Source organism: Hordeum vulgare, chromosome 4H (assembly GCF_904849725.1).
Source record: "Hordeum vulgare subsp. vulgare chromosome 4H, MorexV3_pseudomolecules_assembly, whole genome shotgun sequence".
Classification (NCBI taxonomy): Eukaryota; Viridiplantae; Streptophyta; class Magnoliopsida; order Poales; family Poaceae; genus Hordeum; species Hordeum vulgare.
Window position 1 is genome coordinate 526,386,261 of NC_058521.1, and position 13,949 is coordinate 526,400,209.

Genomic DNA, 13,949 nt, shown 5'->3' on the forward strand with positions numbered 1-13,949 from the left:
CGCTGTTCTCCTGATACACGTCTCGGCAATAAGCAGAGAGGATGTGTACCTGGAGAACAACAGGGGAGGCACTGACGAAATTCCGCATCGGATCCGGAGCACAGCATACGGGAAAACAAACCCAATCTACACATACTCGGGCTGTCCATGGATAATGTTGGACAATTCGAAAGGATGGCGGTTATAAATATGCAAAGAAATGCATATTTATAGATGTCGCCCTTTCGAACGGGAGACGCATACTGGTCACGCATACTCATGATTGAAGAAACCTATAGCTAGCAAGTTTCATCGGCACGAAGACCTGGACATAGCAAATTAAGGGGGTAGGAGGAGAAGTCATTTGTGCTCACCAACAAACGCAAGGGCGGAGCTCGTCCAACGCACGTGGAGGTCGTCGAACAACTGCACATTGAAATTCACCCGATCAACACAAATATGATGTTTTTATAATTAACGTAATTGGAAAATATGTGACCTAACTCATAATTTACAAAATTATGACCCCATCGGCTTAGTGGCGGCGATGCTCGGTGGTGTCGGGTGTCGGTGGCGTCGATGGTCGGTGGTGTCGGGTGTCGGTGGCGTCGGCGATCGGGGGTTAGTTGTGTCGGTGGTCGGGGGTTAGTGTTGTCGGGGGTCGAGGATCACTGGCGTTGGGGGTCGGGGTCTCTTTGGTCAACAAGAGGTTGAAGAGGTGTCGGGGGTCGGGGGTTGGGGGTCAATGGTGTCGGGGGTCGGGGGTAGGGGGCCAGGGGTCGAGGGTCAGGGGCGTCGGGGGTCGGGGGTCGAGGGTCAGTGGCCTCGGGAGTCGAGGGTCAGTGGCGTCGGGCGTCGGGGGTCGAGGGTCGAGGGTCAGTGGCTTCTGTAGTCGAGGGTCAATGGCGTCGGGCATCGGGGGTCGGGGGTAAGTGGAGTCGGGGGTCGGGAGTCGGTGGTCGGGGGTTAGTGGTGTCGGGCGTCGGGGGTCGGGAGTCGGATCTCAGTGGCGTCGGAGGTCGGGGGTCGAGGGTCGGGGGTTGGTGGCGTCGGGCGTCGGGGGTCGTGGGTCGGGATCCTTTTCTTTCTTCTTCTCCTCTCTCTTCTTCTTCTTCTTCTTCTTCTTCTTGATCATCATATTATTATTCTTCTTCTTCTTTCTCCTCCTCCTCCTCCTCCTCCTCCTCTTATTCTTCTTTCTTTTATCTTTCTCCTCCTTTCCTATTTCTTCTTCTTCTTCTTCTTCCTTTTTCTTCTAGTTTATTATTCTCTTATTTTCTTCTAAGTTTTTTTCTATCTATTGTTTTCTTCTCTATCTACTTTTTCTACCTAATAAACTAACTATCTAATTTCTGTTTTCTAAAACATACACAAGTAACATGAATCAACTTACTTACACTCTTTTCAACAATACACAAGTATCATCATGAAGGAATTCCACAATATAACCAACTCACTCTTTCCAACTTACTGTGTAATAAAATCCAGCCTCCTATGAACAATTTAAGCTGAGAAAAAACAGGAAATAAAGAAAAAAAGAAAGAAAAAAATACCTGCAGTGGCGCCCCTTTGCTGGGAGGAGGGGAGCAGGGAGAGCCGGTAGTCGGCGGCGGGGAGGAGGGCAGTGGGAGGAGGGCAGTGGGGAGGAGGGCAGTGGGAGGAGGGCAGTGGGAGGAGGGCCGCGGGGAGGAGGGCAGTGGGAGGAGGGGCGGGCGAGCTCCGGCCGTGGGGGTGGCGCCCCTTTGCGGGGAGGAGGGCAGCGGGGAGAGCCGGTAGTCGGCGGTGGGGAGGAGGGCCGCGGGGAGGAGGGCCGCAGGGAGGAGGGCGGCGGCGATGGGCCGGAGAAGTGAAGGGAGGAGGGCGGCAGGCGCAGTGAAGGGAGGAGGCCGAAGTGAAGGGAGGAGGCCGCAGGGAGGAGGGCGGCGGTGGTGGGCGCGCGCGAGATGACAGCAGATCGACGGGGGAGCGTGCCATTAGGGGAGCGGGGTGGGGGTTGGGTGCCGTTAGGGGGAGCCCCCCTTTGCCGTCTGCAGAAGCTGGGAGGCGGACGGCAAAGGGGTGGGTGGGTGGGGTGGGCTTCGGTCGTTAGGGGGAGCCCCCCTTTGCCGTCCGGGTTTCTTTGTCGTCCGCCTCCGGGCCCTTTGCCATGCGTCAGCAGACGGCAAAGAGGTGGCCGACGGCAAATAAAACCTTTGCCATCAGCAACCTCTTTGCCGTTTGCTTTGTGCCAGCTGACGGCAAAGAAGATCTTTGCCATGTGTCAGCAGACGGCAAAGGCAGGCAGATGGCAAATTTCTCAATTCCAGTAGTGACATCGCAATTCGCAAAGACCATTAGACTATGTTCATGACAATTAGTTCAATTAATCATATTACTTAAGAACTCCCACTCAAAAAGTACATCTCTCTAGTCATTTGAGTGGTACATGATCCAAATCCACTATCTCAAGTCCGATCATCACGTGACTCGAGAGTAGTTTCAGTGGTAAGCATCTCTATGCTAACCATATCAACTATATGATTCATGCTCGACCTTTCGGTCTCATGTGTTCCGAGGCCATGTCTGCACATGCTAGGCTCGTCAAGCTTAACCCGGGTGTTCCGCGTGTGCAACTGTTTTGCACCCGTTGTATGTGAACGTTGAGTCTATCACACCCGATCATCACATGGTCTCTCGAAACGACGAACTGTCGCAACGGTGCACAGTCGGGGAGAACACAATTTCGTCTTGAAATTTTAGTGAGAGATCACCTCATAATGCTACCGTCGTTCTAAGCAAGATAAGGTGCATAAAGGATTAACATCACATGCAATTCATAAGTGACATGATATGGCCATCATCATGTGCTTCTTGATCTCCATCACCAAAGCACCGACACGATCTTCTTGTCACCGGCGTCACACCATGATCTCCATCAACGTGTCGCCATCGGGGTTGTCGTGCTACTCATGCTATTACTACTAAAGCTACATCCTAGCAATATAGTAAACGCATCTGCAAGCACAAATGTTAGTTTAAAGACAACCCTATGGCTCCTGCCGGTTGCCGTACCATCGACGTGCAAGTCGACATTAACTATTACAACATGATCATCTCATACATCCAATATATCACATCACATCGTTGGCCATATCACATCACAAGCATACCCTGCAAAAACAAGTTATACGTCCTCTAATTGTTGTTGCATGTTTTACGTGGTGACCATGGGTATCTAGTAGGATCGCATCTTACTTACGCAAACACCACAACGGAGATATATGAATTGCTATTTAACCTCATCCAAGGACCTCCTCGGTCAAATCCGATTCAACTAAAGTTGGAGAAACCGACACTCGCTAGTCATCTTTGAGCAACGGGGTTGCTCGTAGCGATGAAACCAGTCTCTCGTAAGCGTACGAGTAATGTCGGTCCGAGCTGCTTCGATCCAACAATACCGCAGAATCAAGAAAAGACTAAGGAGGGCAGCAAATCGCACATCACCGCCCACAAAAACTTTTGTGTTCTACTCGAGATGACATCTACGCATGAATCTAGCTCATGATGCCACTGTTGGGGAACGTCGCATGGGAAACAAAAAAATTCCTACGCGCACGCAAACCTATCATGGTGATGTTCATCTACGAGGGGGATTTCAGATCTACGTACCCTTGTAGATCGCATAGCAGAAGCGTTAATAAACACGGTTGATGTAGTGGAACGTCCTCACGTCCCTCGATCCGCCCCGCAAACTGTCCCATGAACCGTCCCGCGATCCGTCCCACGATCCGCTCCGATCTAGTGCCGAATGGACGGCACCTCCGCGTTCAGCACACGTACAGCTCGATGATGATCTCGGCCTTCTTGATCCAGCAAGAGAGACGGAGAGGTAGATGAGTTCTTCGGTAGCGTGACGGCACTCCGGAGGTTGGTGGTGATCTAATCTCAGCAGGGCTCCGCCCGAGCTCCGCAGAAACGCGATCTAGAGGAAAAACCGTGGAGGTATGTGGTTGGGCTGCCGTGGCAAAGTTGTCTCAAATCAGCCCTAAAACCTCCATATATATAGGTGGGAGGGGAGGGGCCTTTCCTTGGGGCTCAAGGAGCCCCAAGGAGTTTGGCCGAACCAAGGGGGGAATTCCTCCCCTTCCAATCCTAGTCCAACTAGGATTGGAAGGAGGAGTCCTTCTCCACTTTCCCACTTCCCCCTTTTTTCTTTTCTCTTTGATTTTTCTTTCTCCTGTGCATAGGGCTTCTTGGTCTGTCCCACGAGCCCACTAAGGGCTGGTGTGGCACCCCTAAGGCCTATGGGCTTCCCCCGGGTGGGCTTGCCCCCCCCCCCGGTGAACATCCGGAACCCATTCGTCATTCCCGGTAACTCCGAAAACCTTCCGGTAATCAAATAAGGTCATCCTATATATCAATCTTTGTCTCTGGACCATTCCAGAAACCCTCGTGACGTCCGTGATCTCATCCGGGACTCTGAACAACATTCGGTAACCAACCATGTAACTGAAATATGCATAAAACAACATCGAACCTTAAGTTTGCAGACCATGCGGGTTTGAGAACTATGTAGACACGACCCGAGGGACTCCTTGGTCAATATCCAATAGCGGGACCTGGATACCCATATTGGATCCTACATATTCTACGAAGATCTTATCATTTGAATCTCAGTGCCAAGGATTCATATAATCTCGTATGTCATTCCCTTTGTCCTTCGGTATGTTACTTGCCCGAGATTCGATCATCAGTATCCGCATACCTATTTCAATCTCGTTTCCGGCAAGTCTCTTTACTCGTTCCGTAATACAAGATCCCGCAACTTACACTAAGTCACATTGCTTGCAAGGCTTGTGTGTGATGTTGTATTACCAAGTGGGCCTCGAGATACCTCTCCGTCACACGGAGTGACAAATCCCAGTCTTGATCCATACTAACTCAACGGACACCTTCGGAGATACCTGTAGAGCATCTTTATAGTCACCCAGTTACGTTGTGACGTTTGATACACACGAGGTATTGCTCTGGTGCCAGTGAGTTATATGATCTGATGGTCATAGAAACAGATACTTGACACGCAGGAAAACAGTAGCAACAAAATGACACGATCAACATGCTACGTTCATTAGTTTGGGTCTAGTCCATCACATGATTCTCCTAATGATGTGATCCCATTATCAAGTGACAACACTTGCCTATGGTCAGGAAACCTTGACCATCTTTGATCAACGAGCTAGTCAACTAGAGGCTTACTAGGGACAGTGTTTTGTCTATGTATCCACACAAGTATTGTGTTTCCAATCAATACAATTATAGCATGGATAATAAACGATTATCATGAACAAAGAAATATAATAATAACTAATTTATTATTGCCTCTAGGGCATATTTCCAACAACGAGAACCGCTGTAAAACGACCGTGAACAAACGTACCCACTGAATGTCGAATCCCAACCTCACATCATGCATCTGTAGGAAGATTGTCCTATAAGTCACTACTTGATAACCCACCTATGAATTCCCGAAATATCTGGTCATGCAATATGGTATACGGATACAACGAGTAATATGTCACGCAGCTCCTATACTAACCCATCCAGTGTATCACATCCGTCAACACATAACCAGAATCTCGGACCTTCATCTACTACAGACCCTCGTGATCACAATGATACAAAGTGTGGCGATACATCCGGAACTCTCTGCACCAGTACTGGGGAAGCTGGATTCCTCTCGTCACAAATAGTATTGAAGCAATTACGAACATCCTCTTTCCTGAGATACTAAGAAATCTGAATGATGGCGATGTGCACAAGAATCCCCTGGAGCTCAATTCCCCGGAAGAAATCAAGTCAAACAGGAGGCACCAAGACAGAACTCCGTCACATCGATATCATATAGATTTCAAAATACCCACGTGACCCTAAAATTTTTTTTGAGCGAGAAGAGGAGTAGAATTAAGATTTCCTAAGTCGAGAACCTCACCAGAGCATAGAAGAGGAGAAAAAGAAACCTACTCTCCGATATAACTAAGACTCAAAACATTTTACTAGACTCGACTCGGCCAAGTTCGATCACACAAAGGCTCCTATGGTCGTAAGGCTCTGATTACCAACTTGTAACGACTAAGATGCGGCCCTTTCCTATTTTGGGGGCAATGCCTCAAAAGGGAAAGGGACGCATCTAAACGTTTCGCAAGCGAGATAATCATAACATTACATAACTGAAGAATGACAAGTAGGGCATACACTTGCCATTTCACATAGTATAACATAAAGTTTACAGCCACACAATTATTCAGAGCATAGTTTAGTCTGGCTACGGACAACTTGAAACAAGTTAAAGAACTATGACATCCCGCATGCTGGCCCACGATCACGACCACGGCCTCAGTCCTCCGGATAGTTCACGTACAGTCGGTCAGTGTCCTCATCGTACTCCCACTTCAGCTGGATGCCGTCAGGATCTCCTGCGTCGGGCGTTCTTGTACCTGTTGGGGTTTGTAGTAATCTGTGAGCCACGGGGACTCAGCAATCGGATGACCTTGGTATCGAATCTAGTCAAGTTATTAGGTGAGGAAGGTTTAGTGTATGGTTTGCACCAACCTAAGCATGTATGGTGGCTAACTTGCGATGATCAGAGTAATTGATGTGGTGGTCTACGCGAGCGATCGAAGACCAGATGATCACTAAGTGATCCTGAACACCTACTTACGTCAAACATAACCCCACCGTGTTCTCGATCGAAGAACGGTCTTCGAAGGAGACAGTCACGGTTACGCACACAGTTGGCAGATTTATTAGGGTTTCTTTAAGTTGTCTAGAACCGGATGTTAACAAATTATCCATGTTTGCCACATAAACGCGGGCATGGCTTTCCGAAAGATTAAACCCTGCAGGGGTGCTCCAACTAGTCCATCACAAACTGCCACGGGCCGCAAAGTAATCCTCTATCACGAAACTCGTTATCTCATCGGATTCCTTAGAGGAAAACCTCAACTTTGAGGAGACCCAAAGTTTCACCAGGATTCCTATACGCAAGATATATCGCTAAGGTAAGACAAATCTAGCAGAACCTCCCATCGTGTCGACGACCCTGATAAGAGCCGCTTATCTCAGTCTCAGGACATGACGGATGAGCTAGACGTCGGGTTGGCTAAACCCCTGGGTGACCAGGGGGGCCCGAACATCGCTCAGGTGGGACCAACACTCATGAGCAGCACTAGCCCGGGTTGTTGATTAAATCCTCAGGGTAGCTATTCCCTATGCGAATTATTATTAGATGATTAGCAGATTAAAACCAATGTTGGGTCCTGCCGGACAAGCCTTAACACTACACGATTTATCAAGGGGGTCCCCATAACAACCCCGAACGTGTTAGGAGCGATCAGTTATGGAATCAAACACCAGTAACCGAAACTAAGGCGGCAATAACGGAACAAATCACCCGGTAAAAGGCTAGACCTTCCGTCATTTACCAAGTATATAGGTGCATTAATTAAATAGCAGTTTAAACATAATGATATCAAAATTACTCATGATGCCACATGAGACAGCTGGCACCTGCAACTAGCAAAGCTATTCATTAGAAGTTGAGCAACCTACTTAGCCAAACAACATTTTCTAGGAGAGGGGGGTGTTTGGGTTTCATGGCAATATCGGGAGGCATTTATATCAAGTGGTAGGAAGCGAGCATGTATCTAAGGAAACGTGATTCTAAGCATAACAAAGCTAGATACGGTATCAAGGTCAAGGTCATCTTGCCTGTGAATTCTTCAGGTTGGAACTGCTCTTGATCTTCCTGCACGTACTCTCCCGAATCCACGTGCTCGCTCTCCGATCCCGATGCTACCCAAGATAAGATAACAGCCAATGAACACCAACACAACATGATGCAACAAACAATATGATGCATGTGTGAAGAAGGAAGCATGCATCACTATTCTAGTCACTTTCATATGCATTAGTTGAGTTAATAGAATTCTGGACAGAACCTCATTTTAAGTTATCATGACATGCATGAAGATGGCACGAACATGTGCATCACGAGAAAACGATGCAAAAACATATAAAGAACATAAAGAACGGAGCTACGGATCAACCAGAAAGTACAAAACAAGATATGGAGACCTATGGTTCAAATCAACCACAAACACACTCCAATGGCACTCCCCTGGTGTTACCAGGTTGCCACATGATCAAGCAACAAAATATAAGTGGGGTGGTGCATGGAAACACACCACAGCGTCTACAATGCCCACATAAGCTTCAAATCAATAAAAACATGCAATCTATTTTTAACAGCATCATAGCCGTTTGTCCACAATATTTAAAGTAGCTACATCCATCCAAATGAGCCAAACAAGACATGAGGCAGAAGCCATTCAAAAGCTCTACAACCCTGTGCAAGAATTTAATACAAAGGCATCACACATGAGCAGATCTACAGGCACTAACTTGGACAAAATATTACAGATTCTAGGACTTAGTGAAAATCTCAGATTTTCACCAGCTGCTTATGCTCTGAAGCATATTGGCAGCCTCCAAAATGATATCAACAGGAAGTGAATAAGCATGAAATTTAACAGGGAGCTAGACAAACACAAAATCACACAAACTTTAGTTTGTTGCATGGGCTGATTCCCAACACACGAGCTTTTGCAACCAAGACAACACGGGAAGAAAATAACAGCAGATTCTCAAACTTAGTGAAAATCACAGATTTTCACAAAGCTGTCAGTTTCAGCCAAGTGTCAACTTTGACAAGGCACAATATGTGCATACAAATTCCTATGAACAAAACTAAGAGCACATGTTGTAGAGGCGTTCACCTACTACTGCCACATCAAGGATTCATCCTCATAGGGTCAAGGCAACACATAATACAAAGCACTAAACATGGCATCATGACAGAAAAATGACAGTTTTATGAAGTTGCTCTAAAGTGAAATCTGATTCCACCAATGGATTCCTGGGATGATTCTACCCCAAGAGCATATATAATACATGGGTACTTGCATGTAACATCTAGGAACAAAGCTAGCTCGAAAAACACCACCTAGAGTCCAGTATGATATATAGGAACAATATCACATGTAGATATAGCACAAGTAGCAACATCTACACCTACACACATGCACACACACAAGCCCATACACCACTACATCACTCCACAGTGGCAAGCATGAGGGGTCAGCCCTCATGCACAAGTGCATATGTGCACCCATGCCCACACACACACATGCATGAGCACATACACACACATATGTGCTCTCACACGCACACACTACCAAAGGTGCAACATGAGGGGCTAGGCCCTCTTGCACATGTGCATGTGCAACAATATGCACACACACACACACTCACATGTGTGCACATCTCACTCATGTGCACACACACACATCCACACACATACACACACTCATGTGCACATATACCTACACACACACATGCATGAATATTCTAGGCATTAAAAGAAATGCATACCATTGGTTTTGATAAAAGAAACAAAGCTTCCTTGCTGCCCAAGAAAAGGAATAGGGAAAAAATAACAAGTGAAGCAAAAACAAAATGGGGAGACCCTGGGAACCCAGTACCCTCTGGTAGCACCACCCATCGGCTACCACCGTGCTAGCATTTTGTTTCTCCTCTAGTAGGAGCAACAGAGCAGGTAAGCTAGCACTTCTGACGACGCTACACTGAAATAACATGAAACAACAAAAAAGGGGGGTCTGCGGGGATTTGAACCCGCGACCTGAGGCACCAAGCCCACACACTAAACCAGTTGGGCTACGAACGGATGCTTGACAGGGAGGGGGAGTTGCTCTTTTGAGCATACCCCTTGATGCCACCTGCAACTATGATGGCCGAACCAGAGGCGACCACCGGCGAGCACACGGGGGCTCATCTGCGGGGCTGGTCACCGGCGAGGGTTGCGGACAGTACGGGGAATCCATTCCCGAATCTAGCGCGGGAAAAGGTCCTACCTTGCGGTACTACTACTGCGAGGAACTACGGCGACAGCTACTGCTCGAGCTCCTACGGCGCTACTCCGGCAAGGCGTCGCTGCGTCCATCTGCACATGCTGACAGAGAGGGAAGGAGCGGGGGAGACGGCGCACAATCACCTAGGTTTTAGGCGAGGAACCGGCGCAGGAGAGGAGGGAGGGCGACGAGCCGAAGCAGAGGAGATCGCCGGCAGGAGAGGAAGTAGTCGAAATCGTGGACGTCGTGGAAGAGGCCGTCACCGTCCGGTTGCTGCGGGAACGGAGCCTCCACGGCCACCGCGTCCTCCTGGGGCTAACGAAGAGGCGGAGGAGCACGAACTGCTGCCTGCTGCGAGCTCACCGAAGCCCTCCCATGGCGTCGGCATCGGAGGGCTTCCTTGACAGCGCAACGGAGAGCAGAAGGGGGAAATGGAACGGCCTATGGCTGGAGAGGGCGACGAGCCGCTTAAATGGCCTCAGCAGGCGTGCTTGGAGCCGCAAGATCATAGGGGAGGAAGGATCAGTGGCTGGCCTTCGGTCATACTGCGCGAGGAAAGAAGGAGATGGGCCAGGGGAAGGAGGGAGCCAGCCCACCTGGCCACCCTGTTTAAAAAAAAGGGTTTTCACGTTTTAAATAACACCTGCAAATAAAAATGCACACAGCCACACATGGGTTTGAAGAAAACAAAATAAAAATACCTAGGGCATAAGGGAATTATGCCCTATTTAAATAAAATCTAAAACTGATTTTTGGAGCAACTAAATTAAAATCAAAACAGAATTTAATATACTGTTTTTGTAAATAAAACCCCCTTTAACTTAAGTTTTAAAACCCCAAACTCAATACCCCCAATCACAAGGTAACACCCTAAAAGATCAACATTTTTAAAACAGGTTTTTAGCAAGTTAAAAACATTAGCTCAAATAATAATGGAGAAAGGGTTTTGAAACCTTATTTGAAAACAACCATAGTTTGAATCATAGCTTGGGATTCACCACCTCATCACACACCACCCCAAGCATAGCTAGCAACAACAACAACAAGAAGGAAAATAAAATAAAGCCAAAGAAAGGATGATGCCATGATGCAAAGGTGATGACATGAAATGACCACATGAAATGATACTCTATAGCATTGAAATCATGATCCTAATCAGGGAAGGGTCCAAATATGGCAAGGGTTACATCTCGGGCATTACAAAGAACCTTGCTCGGCTCTCTCACACAGGCAATGATGTTACTTGTGGGTCTCCTCCTCTTCTTGAAGGCCCTGCCATGGCCGCTATATGTGACCCTTCGATCACTGGGGGAAACCCAATTCCGATTCACATGATGGGATAACAACGACACCACGATGCCATTCCCCTTCTTGAAGGTTTTGCCTTGTTCACTCGGAGTCCCCGATGCTGGATCTCGACATGTGGAATGTCACGTTGGTCTCGGCTACCTCTCAAGGCATGGGCATCCGAGGCACTATGTATGTCCTCGACAGTGCTTCCCCTATAGCTTCCGCTTGTGGCCTGTCCGGGTCCTGCAACCTTCTCACCTATTTCTAGGCATTGTAGGTGTGAGTACGCTCATTCACCCAGGTTTGGAGTCGTGGCTGACGCGGTCTAGGTGCCCTGGTATCCGTCTTCTTGCCTTATGTGGCCGAAGGCTGGGCTAGTCAGATTTTGTTGTGTTATGTCCTCTGTTTGGGCTGAGCATCCACTATCTCTCTGCTCCGGGCATCATTTTTTCGCCTTCTTGCGCTCGGATAGCATGTTATATTATTTCTTGTATTTTTTCTATTCTCTTCTATCAATGAACATAAATGTAAGCTTTCTGTATTCATGGATTTATTTTGCAAGGCGAGTGGTTGGCAGTGTGTGATGGTGTAAGTCGTGACGAGTGTGGTTACTAAGAGCATCTTCAATAAACGCGTCTTAAAAATTTATAAAACATTAAAATAGCATTTTTAGGGCGTTGGAGGGCGTTTTCTAAGAGGCACTGTAAAATATGACGTCCAATCCGACGGCCCCACTTGTAGCAGCCCAGATTTTGTAACGCGCGAGCTGGCGTACCAAATCCGCAACGCGTGATGCGGTTTTATCCAACGCGCCGAACCTTGTTTACCACATGCAGGATTTTAACGCGGCTGCTCGAGCGATAGTTTTGGTCTCTCGCGTGTTGTATAGTTTTTTTAACACATCATTTATCTAGTGCGTCTCTTGAAGATGCTCTTAACTCTTTCTTCTATGAATACATGATCATATGATACGCTTGTGCGGTCTTTGTAGTACTGAATCTTTCCCTAATAATAAAGCGCGGAGCGCTTCTGTCGTCCATCGCGATCATTTTGCAAAGACACCCCTTGCTTTTCCAGTATTCAACCCGTAGTCCATTTTTGAGTCAAAAAACGAATCGCTTTTTTTGCATTTTTCATAAAACCCCGTGATGTTTCAGGTAATCAACCCGCAGTCCGGATTGAAGTCAAAAAACGAATCGTTTTTTGCATTTTTCCAAAAAAAAACTCATGTTTCAGGTAATCAACCCGCTCTCCGTATTTTAACAAAAAAAACATAACTTTTCAGTTAATCAATCATCATTTTATCTAAAACAAAATTATCCATATCTTTTAAACTCCGATTTTCACATGTTATATATGAAATTTGATTAAAAAATGTGTAGAATCTAAATAGGATGTTATTTTTAGCTGTTGAATACTTCTTAAATATTATTTTTGGTGCAAACTTAATCTCTAGTGCACGGTCCTTATTTTTCTCTTTCCGGCGACGATACGAATTGCAATAAACATCCATTAAATTAAAACCATATTGAGAGGAAAGAAAACATCGTTAACAACACATGCACACCTTTGAAAAACCTAGTGGAGAGAAACAACATATTTCTCATCTTATTCCGAGTGACTGTATATTCAAACGCATTTTCATTGTGTGAGCACTAAAGCCATCGTCGGCAACACAAATGTGATGCCATGTGAAAATATTGCGTTCAAAGCGTGTGTTATTTTCTCTTCCGTTGCAACGCACGGGCTCTTTTGTTAGTTGTCATTTAAACACATGACAGCTGAGAGTAAAACATGGAATAATTGCCCATTCTCATCATGCGCCACCGGCTCGATGCATGCGTGCATGTCTCTCTAATTGCTTCTCGTTACCTCTCGCAAAAAACCAAGCCAAGACCTAAACGCAAACTCACTTTCCTCGTCCTTGTGCAGTCGTGCTGTCCCTGGCACTTTCCGGAGTCTTCCACGACCCGTGGAGTCCTAGAGTTCACTTGTGCTAGGTCTTGCGGTAGGCCCTCCTACGCGTGTGGAAGCATGATGGTAGGCGCAAGCACCTAGCATGTGGCTCCGTGGGAGTACCCCCCCCCCGCCTCGCGGGCGTCGCTGCCGCCGTGTCACGGAGGGGGAAACGACCACGTCGGGCTGACATGGAAGGAATCTTGGTCCGGGACCGTGTACAGGGGTGTAGCTATGGGCTGGGCTATGACAACCCTATGAAAAGGTCCATCGGTCAAACCGCATCCGGCGTAAGTTAAAGGGCTAGATCCGCCGGTCGTCTGTGTCAGGGTTAGATGGGACGGGGCACCTAGCGGGGTAGCTATGCCGCCAGGTCTTGCGGTGGGCCCTCCTACACGTGTGGAAGCGTGGTGGCAGGCAAAAGCACTCGGCACGCGTCTCCGTGGGTGGGCCCCCCCTCACGGGCGTCGTTGCTGTCGTGCAAAGAAAGGGGGAAACGGCCACGTCGGGCTGACACGAAGGGAATCCTGGGGCCAGGACCGTGTTCGGGGGTGTAGCAATGGGCTGGGCTACGACAACCCGGTGAAAAGGTCCATCGGTCAAACCCCGTCCGACTGTAAGTCAAAGGGCTAGATCCGCCGGTCCTCTGTGTCAGGGTTAGACGGGACGGGGTACCTAGGGGGGTAGCTACGCCGCTAGGCCTTGCGGAGGGCCCTCCTTCCCATGTGGAAGTGTGGTGGCAGGCGCAAGCACCCGACA